This window comes from Megalobrama amblycephala, linkage group LG7, assembly GCF_018812025.1.
Source record: "Megalobrama amblycephala isolate DHTTF-2021 linkage group LG7, ASM1881202v1, whole genome shotgun sequence".
Classification (NCBI taxonomy): domain Eukaryota; kingdom Metazoa; phylum Chordata; class Actinopteri; order Cypriniformes; family Xenocyprididae; genus Megalobrama; species Megalobrama amblycephala.
In genome coordinates this window covers 22,991,508-23,001,414 of record NC_063050.1, presented here as the reverse complement: position 1 = coordinate 23,001,414, position 9,907 = coordinate 22,991,508, and positions in this window count along the sequence as shown.

Here is a 9,907-nt window from a genome sequence, read left to right as displayed (position 1 = left end):
CACTCACATTCAGCTTCTGTGTCTTCAGCAAGCGCGACATGTGATCTTGTCTGTCTTATTTAGTGTTGTCTGTCTACCATCGTTGATTTACATCACTTTATTATGGCGAGCGAGCAACAGCAGCAGTTTAGGAAGTGTGTTCATCCCTGCCCTCGCTTCATTACGAGTGTGGATACACACGACCTTTGTGTTGTCTGTTCGGGAGTGCAGCATGCCCAGGCAGCTCTCGAGGGGGCTGCCTGTGTGCACTGTGAGCAGTTTCCAAGCAAGGATGCTGCGCTCCCGCAGAGCCCTCTTCGAGGAGGGTGGCTCGGTTTGTGCGCCCCAGGGCTCGGGCCCCGCTTCTGCTGAGGCAGGGCGGCGTCTTATGTCCTGGGGTTCGCAGATGGATGTAGCAGCGGGGTTAGAGTCGGGCCCAGCCTTAATATTAATCCAATATCTCTGCCCTCACCTGCTGCATCCAGTGTGTCAATTCGGAGGCAGGAAGCACGAGTTGCGGTTTCTTCCGCTCCAGTTGACACTGTCACACTGATGGCGTCTAGTTCTGAGGAGCTGGATGTGGTTAGTGTGACAACGGGAGAGACCGAAGACTCGCCACTTCCCTCTCCCACGAGCGAGGAGCTCATGGAGATGCTTACTCGCGCTGTCGCCAAGCTTAATATTGACTGGCCAGCCGAGAAGCAAGAGCAGCAGACCCGTAGTAAACTTGATGAACGCTTCCTACCATCAAGGTCTGCTCAGCCTCCACGTCGGGCGCTGCCGTTTTTTCCCGATCTCCACACCGAGGTGTCGAGATTGTGGAAGAGACCGGTGTCTTCCCGTGTTTTTACTCCTCAAACCTCCACTTACAGCAACGTGGTTGGTATGACAAAACACGGGTATGGAGCGATGCCAAGAGCGGAAGAGATGCTTGCGAGCCATTTCTCTCCGCAGGCGGCATCGTCTCTCAAAGCCCCAACGTTGCCCACTAAGCTGCTGAAGACTACCTTGGCGCTAGTGGGCAAAGCGTACTCAGCAGCAGGTCAGGCTGTGGCATGCTTGCATACTATGGCCATCTTACAAGCATACCAAGCCGACCTGCTGAAGGACTTGGGCGATAGTGATGAGGTGGGAGGGGATTTCATCCATGAGCTCCATCAGTCAGCAGATTTAGCACTCCGTGCCATTAAGGAGACGGCCAAATCCATTGGCCGCTCTATGGCAGCCCTGGTGGCCATGGAGCGCCACCTGTTGCTAAATCTGACTGACATCAAGGACAGGGATAAGTCCTTTCTTCTGGATGCCCCACTAAATCCGTCTGGCCTTTTCGGTGATGCTATCAACTCAGTCACCGAGAGGTTTCAGGAGGCGAGGAAGCAGGCTGCTGCTATGCAGCAGTTTCTTCCTCGCCGTGCCCAAGTCCTGGGCGGGAGCAGCCGAAGCCGAGTACGAGCTCCTCGCACCAGCACAGACAACAACAGAAGCAGAGGGTTGCTACCTGTACTCCCCCTCCGAGGAGCTGGGAGGCGAAGCGATGCTCTCAACTGAAGCCTTCGAAGGGCAAGACAGATCTGAGGGCTGTCATTGCGGCTAGGAGGGCTTCGGCAAAGAAATCCTAACGCCAGGAGCGTCAGCATCCTGAGGGTGGTCTCCTCCGGAGACAAACGGTGTTCGATGATTATGCGGGCCCATCTATCTCCGGCGCGCATAACATCAATTCTATCGACTGTCTCAGACATAAAACTAGGCCAGTCACTCACTGTCAAACTGTTTCAGAGACTGTTAGGTCTTATGGCAGCAGCGTCCAACGTGATACCTTTTGGCCTGCTAAACATGAGACCACTACAGTGTTGGCTCAAAACCAAGGGGTTCTCACCGAGGGGAAATCTTTCTCATCCATGAGCTCCATCAGTCAGCAGATTTAGCGCTCTGTGCCACTAAGGAGATGGCCAAATCCAGCAGCCCTGGTGGCCATGGAGCGCCATCTGTGGCTAAATCTGTCTGACATCAAGGACAGGGATAAGTCCTTTCTTCTGGATGCCCCACTAAATCCATCTGGCCTTTTCGCTGATGCTTTCAACTCAGTCACCGAGAGGTTTCAGGAGGCGAGGAAGCAGGCTGCTGCTATGCAGCAGTTTCTTCCTCGTCGTGCCCAAGTCCTGGGCGGGAGCAGCCGAAGCCGAGTGGGAAACTACTCTCCCTCAGAGCAGTTTACATCCCAGGGTACCTGAATGTGGGAGCAGACATCCTGTCAAGGCAGGGGCCAAGGCCCGGGGAATGGAGACTTCACCCCGAGGTGGTGAAGTTCTTATGGGAGAACTACGGCGAAGCCCAAGTGGATCTGTTTGCGTCTCGAGAGACGACTCACTGTCCACTGTGGTTCTCAATGTCAGGCCCAGCACCTCTTGGGCTGGATGCTATGGTACAGCCGTGGCCGAGGCTACCGCTGTACGCATTTCCCCCAATTGCACAGCTCCCAGGAGTTCTGGATAGAGTACGCCGGGACGGGGCCCGTCTGTTACTAGTAGCCCTGTTCTGGCCGACCCAAGTATGGTTCTCGGACCTGGTATCCCTTCTCGACGGGTCTCCGATGGAGATTCCGATCCAAACAACAGTGGATGAAAGAGGAAATGCAGGAGGATTACTGGAAAAAAGACCTTCTCTCTCAGGTGGGTGGTCTGATATTGCACCCCCACCCGGAGTTTTGGATGCTGTGGCCGTGGTCTCTGAGGGGGCACAGCTCATAGATTCCGGTCTCTCAACTGAGGTTGTTGAGACCATACTCCAGTCCAGAGCTCCCTCCACAAGGAAACTGTATGCCTTGAAGTGGAAATTATTCCTTCCTGGTGTGACACCAGTGGGATCCTGTTACGCCCAGTCAGGCAGTTCTGGATTTCTGCAGGAAAGATTTTCTTCAGGGTTATCCCCTCCACATTAAAGGTGTACTGGCAGCCTACTGCTTACACACTCCTTTCAGTGGAGTATCTCTGGGGAGACACCCACATATATCTTGTTTCCTTCGTGGCACTTTGAGGCTCAGACCTGCAGTACGCACAAGAGTACCGGCTTGGGATTTGGCCGTTGTATTACAGGGCCTGTCGATGGCACCCTTCGAGCCCCTCGAAGAGGTGCCAGAGAAGTTTATAACACTTAAAGCAGTGTTTCTTTTAACCATTTCGTCTCTCAAGAGAATTGGAGACATTCAAGCCCTGTCGGTTTCTCCATCATGCTTAGAATTTGCGCCTGGGAATGTAAAAGCACTTTTACATCCCAGGATAGGGTACATCCCTAAGGTCCTCACTAATCCTGTGAGACCTATTGTGCTGCAGGCATTTTGTCTGCCTCCGTTTGCGTCACCGGACAAGGAAAAGCTCAACCTGCTGTGCCCAGTTCAAGCACTGGATGCTTATGTCCACAGAGCTGCCATGTGGAGAAAATGTGATCAACTATTTGTGTGTTTTGGAGCACCAAGAAAAGGTCTCCCAGCGTCCAAGCAGAGAATAAGCAAGTGGGTGGTTGAGGCCATCTCACTTGCTTATGAGTCAGTTGGACAGCCTTCACCATTGGCTGTTAGGGCTCACTCTACGAGGAGTATGGCTGCCTCTAAGGCTTTTATTTCTGGGGTCTCCCTATCTGACATTTGTGATGCGGCAGGATGGTCTATGAACTACACCTCGGCTCCACTCCAGGGGCGCAGGTGCTTCTGTAACGTGTGCGCCTCTGTTACACACGTACGGTCACTTGCTCATATGGCGAAGTTGGTATTGTCATTCCCATAGCAACTACGCAGTGCAAGTTCCCTTGAAAGGGAACATCTCGGTTATGTATATAACCTTAGTCATATAACCATGCCCATACTCCCAGCACGCCCGTAATCGACTTGCTTCAGTATTTCAGAAGCTGAATGTGAGTGTGTTTGGGCCGGCTTTATAGTTCCTGGTCAGTGACGTCACCCGCCTATGACGTACCGTCTCCTGATTGGACAGATTTCATACGTGCTTCATGACGACATCACGCAGCGGCGTTCCCATAGCGGCTACGCAGCGTCTCGTTCCCTATTCAGGGAACTAAGGTTATATACATAACCGAGACGTTTTTGTGTAACTGGGTCAATTTTACTGACAGCACTCTGGTTCAATGTAACCCAATATTTAAAACCAAACGATCCATTTGTCAATGGATAATTTATGTTCTGATCCTGAAAGAAAGTAAAGTTTTCATTATTATGACTTTCTAAATTATTACTCTAAATTATTAATAAAAGCCATAATTATAAGATAAAAAGTCAAAATTATGACATACTACATCAAAATTATGACTTAAAATGTCGAAATTATGACTTAAAAAATGTTATTTCGATTATTAAGTCAGCATTTTATGGAAGCCCGTTTCCGCCACTAAAAAAAAAAAAAAAAACTCCACTAAAAAAAAAAAAAAAAAGCCACTAAAAAAAAAGATGAATTGCGACTTTTTATCTCAGAATTCTGACTTTTTAACTCACAACTGCGAGTTATAAAGTCAGAATTCTGAGATATAAAGTCGCAATTGCGTGATAAAAAGTCAGAATTCTGAGATATAAAGTCGCAATTGCGAGTTATAAAGTCAGAATTCTGAGATATAAAGTCAGAATTCTGACTTTATTTCTTGCAATTGCGACTTTATATCTCAGAATTCTGACTTTTTCTCACTACTGTGAAACGTTATTTCTCACAGTTCTTAATTTGCTTGCGTTTCCTTTCATTGCGACTGACCATCAGGATTGCTGCTTTGTTATTATTATACATAAAATAGAGGACATCATAAAGGATTATTTTTAGCGCCAATAACCAATTTACCAATTTACCAATAAAGAAATATTGATTTTACTGGAGGAGACACATAAAGATTAGTCTCTGGACATATGCATTATGCAGGAATATGCATATAGAATGTTTCCACGGTAACCTGGAAGGAGAAAAAACAGCTTTTACTGCCATCTAGTGGGCTTAATACTAAAACAACCAATACCTATCATGTTTCATTAATTTTGCAACTCAAGGGTAGAATCATGCAATTCTGCAAATTACAGTCGAGGTATTTGGGCAATAAAAGTTGTTTTTAACAGAATGGATACACTAATGAATTTTACACAATAATAGCAATATAATAATAATCATAATAAGAAGAAGAATCAGCTGTGGCGGAGGCGCAATAAATCAGACAAAGCTGAAGTGGCACATTTTATACACCAACAGCTTCAGACTTCACTGCAGCATGGCTATCGTTGGATGCACTGTTACAGACAGAGATACTGACCATCAGTTAATTGCAAGAAAAAAGTCAGAATTCTGACTTTTTATCACGCAATTGCGACTTTATATCTCAGAATTCTGACTTTTTATCACGCAATTGCGACTTTATATCTCAGAATTCTGACTTTTTATCACGCAATTGCGACTTTATATCTCAGAATTCTGACTTTATATCTCAGAATTCTGACTTTTTATCACGCAATTGCGACTTTATATCTCAGAATTCTGACTTTTTATCTCAGAATTCTGACTTTTTATCACGCAATTGCGACTTTATATCTCAGAATTCTGACTTTTTATCTCAGAATTCTGACTTTTTATCACGCAATTGCGACTTTATATCTCAGAATTCTGACTTTATAACTCGCAATTGCGACTTTATATCTCAGAATTCTGACTTTATATCACGCAATTGCGACTTTATATCTCAGAATTCTGACTTTATATCACGCAATTGCGACTTTTTATCTCAGAATTCTGACTTTTTATCACCCAATTGCGACTTTATATCTCAGAATTCTGACTTTATAACTCGCAATTGCGACTTTATATCTCAGAATTCTAACTTTATAACTCGCAATTGTGAGATATAAACTCGCAATTGCGAGTTAAAAAGTCAGAATTCTGAGATAAAAAGTCGCAATTCATCATTTTTTTTTTTTTTAGTGGAGTTTTTTTTTTTTTTTTTTTTTTTAGTGGCGGAAACGGGCTTCCATAGCATTTCATCATTATTTATGACTTTAAAAAAAAAAAAAAAAAAAAAACAGAACAAGATATATAACAGTATACAGAAATATACAGAAACACCCATGATTAATGAAAAAAAAAAAATCATGAAAGATATTAAACTCTAAAAAACACTGGGTTAAAACAACCCAATATGGGTTGTTTTTAACTTAAGGGCTGGGTAAATATAGGACAGAACAAATGTTGGGATAATTTTACCCAGAAAATCGTGTTGTTTATTTAACCCAGCATAATGGGTTGATTCATTTTACATCATACATGAATTATTGGGTCCCACTTTATATTAAGTGGCCTGAACTACTATTATTATAAATATTCACCTTTTGAATATTACTGTTGCCTCTAGTAATTTTTAATTTCCAACCTATTAAACACAGAATTGTTGACATTTTTGCAGATTTATTAAAAAAGAAAAACTGAAATATCACATGGTCCTAAGTATTCAGACCTTTTGCTCAGTATTTAGTCGAAGCACCCTTTTGATCTAATACAGCCATGAGTCTTTTTGGGAAAGATGCAACAAGTTTTTCACACCTGGATTTGGGGATCCTCTGCCATTCCTCCTTGCAGATCCTCTCCAGTTCTGTCAGGTTGGATGGCAAACGTTGGTGGACAGCCATTGTTAGGTCTCTCCAGAGATGCTCAGTTGGGTTTAAGTCAGGGCTCTGGCTGGTCCATTCAAGAACAGTCACAGAGTTGTTGTGAAGCCACTCCTTCGTAATTTTAGCTGTGTGCTTAGGGTCATTGTCTTGTTGGAAGGTAAACCTTCGGCCCAGTCTGAGGTCCTGAGCACTCTGGAGAAGTTTTTCGTCCAGGATATCCCTGTACTTGGCCGCATTCATCTTTCCCTCGATTGCAACCAGTCGTCCTGTCCCTGCAGCTGAAAAACACCCCCACAGCATGATGCTGCCACCACCATGCTTCACTGTTGGGACTGTATTGGACAGGTGATGAGCAGTGCCTGGTTTTCTCCACACATACCGCTTAGATTTAAGGCCAAAAAGTTCTGTCTTGGTCTCATCAGACCATAGAATCTTATTTCTCACCATCTTTAGCAAACTCCATGCAGGCTTTCATGTGTCTTGCACTGAGGAGAGGCTTCCGTCGGGCCACTCTGCCATAAAGCCCTGACTGGTGGAGGGCTGCAGTGATGGTTGACTTTCTACAACTTTCTCCCATCTCCCGACTGCATCTCTGGAGCTCAGCCACAGTGACTTTGGGTTCTTCTTTACCTCTCTCACCAAGGCCCGATAGCTCAGTTTGGCCAGGACAGCCAGCTCTAGGAAGGGTTCTGGTCGTCCCAAACGTCTTCCATTTAAGGATTATGGAGGCCACTGTGCTCTTAGGAACCTTAAGTGCAGCTGACATTTTTTTGTAACCTTGGCCAGATCTGTGCCTTGCCACAATTCTGTCTCTGAGCTCTTCAGGCAGTTCCTTTGACCTCATGATTCTCATTTGCTCTGACATGCACTGTGAGCTGTAAGGTCTTATATAGACAGGTGTCCTAATCAAGTCCAATCAATATAATCAAACACAGCTGGACTCAAATGAAGGTGTAGAACAATCTCAAGGATGATCAGAAGAAATGGACAGCACCTGAGTTAAATATATGAGTGTCACAGCAAAGGGTCTGAATACTTAAGACCATGTGATATTTCAGTTTTTCTTTTTTAATAAATCTGCAAAAATGTCAACAATTCTGTGTTTTTCTGTCAATATGGGGTGCTGTGTGTACATTAATGCGGAAAAAAAAGAACTTAAATGATTTTAGCAAATGGCTACAATATAACAAAGAGTGAAAAATTTAAGGAGGGTCTGAATACTTTCCATACCCACTGTATATAGCCTCAGAAGCATCACTTCCACAAGCTCTTACAAAACGTATAATTTGCTGAGGTGACCTCAAACACAACAGCATACTCTTTCCCAGAGAGCAAATGACATCTGGCCTAGTTGTGGCCCACTTTTCCCACCTTCTCCTGTCCCAACTTCTGTGCTATCTGGGTTTGGAAATCCAAATTTTTCCAATAATTCTGTATAGGTTAACAAATTGCCGTTTGAAATTAAAAGTTGTCTCTCTAATAAAATATAATTTTGATACCAGATTTTGTAGAAGAGAGATCTATTTGGGATTCCACTTAACATTATAAAGTCATGGAATTATGATATCAGCATCTGGAAGACTAGTTCACTGCTGGTTCAAGATTTTCCTATGGGGGTTTTATAATGTTTTTATTTATTTATTTATTTATTTATGAGTAAAATACAGCCTGTGGTAAACAGAACTTGACAATACTTTCGTTTGGAGTGCGAGTGTGCGTGCAGTTTCTGTAGAACAAAATGTCATATTATTTAATATTATTTTAATCTCACTATGTGGGAATGTACAAATCTCTATTTTATTCATCTTGTATCTTACTGAAGGGCTAGGGTCTCTTTTCAAACAATGCAATTTGCAAGACCTGTTTCCCGTTTTGCTGTCAGAGGCAAAGAAAGGGAACCAAGAACCAATAACCAAGAACTGTCTGCTTGCCTAAAAACCCACATACTAGACTCTCAGAAGTTTCTTCTTCTTTTCTGCTTCCACTTGGCTCATCTCTACTGATCAACAATAGATAACACTGATATTCTCAACCTCAGGCTTTTGTCTCTTCATTCAAACTGGTCCAACATAATCATAACACCACTTTAGTGCAAACCGTTTAACTGTTTACAGCACTTTGTTATTCTTCTAGTCAATATATGGTTTATAGCCCAATAGTTTGTCAAAAGCGTAATGGGATGCTTTACTTGATCTTAAAATAAATCCTACTGACAAAGATGGTGCCATTGTACTTCAACAAACTGCAGATTATGTAAAGGAAATTTGGAGCAAATTGAATGTCTTTTGTGAATGTTTACATGCTGACCTTACTAACACAATTTTAAACCTACCTACATCCACTCTAAGTTGTTGTAACATTTTGAAAAGGGAGAAAAAAATGCAAGCAAATTCTTTTTTTTTATTATATATATATATATATATATATATATATATACTCCTGTTATATATATATATATATATATATATATATATATATATATATATATACACTACCTAAAGTTCATAAAAGGTCTGGATATGATTTTGAAGAATCGGACCTATTGTGAGTGGCATTGATAGTCTCTGACACCGAGAATAATTATTCTTTTATTAAATAGTTTGTACCTACTTTGCCATTGTATGTAAGTGATTCCATTTCCACATTATTTAATCACTATATGCTGTTGTTGTCGAGATTTTTTTCTTGCCTCGTTTGATGTTCAGAATTTATATACTAACATTCCCTATACGGATGGTTTATGGGCAATGGAACAAAAACAAAGATCGGCTGATGCGAAAACCAGTTATGCCTATTGGATCTAATGAGTATTGTCCTATTTGTTTCCAGAATTATTTCTTCTTAAAAGTGAACAGAACAGCTATTGAGATTGATTGAGATTGAACCTAATGAAGGTGATCACCTGTTTTCTATAAAGAGTTGTATCCTATTTCACAAAGTTTGTGCCCAATTGAAGACCTGATGGTCGAAACGTACAAGCTACGAATAAAGTGTTGGAGCAGTTATATCAGTGTGAACATCAGGGGTTTTTTTTTTTTTTTTTTTTGGCCAGCAAATAAAACAAGCAAATAATCAAAATTTCAGTCAAGTTATTTGGACTGCACAAAATCACACATTTAGATACATAAAATACTCATATGTTGGCATAAATTTGTAATTGTAATTACATTTCTAAAAAAATATGCTCGTTACTTTCACTTTGATTCTCTGAAAAATGCAGAAAATGAATAATAATAATCATAATAATAATAATAAATACCTGCTTGAATTGAAGGCAAAGTCCCATAA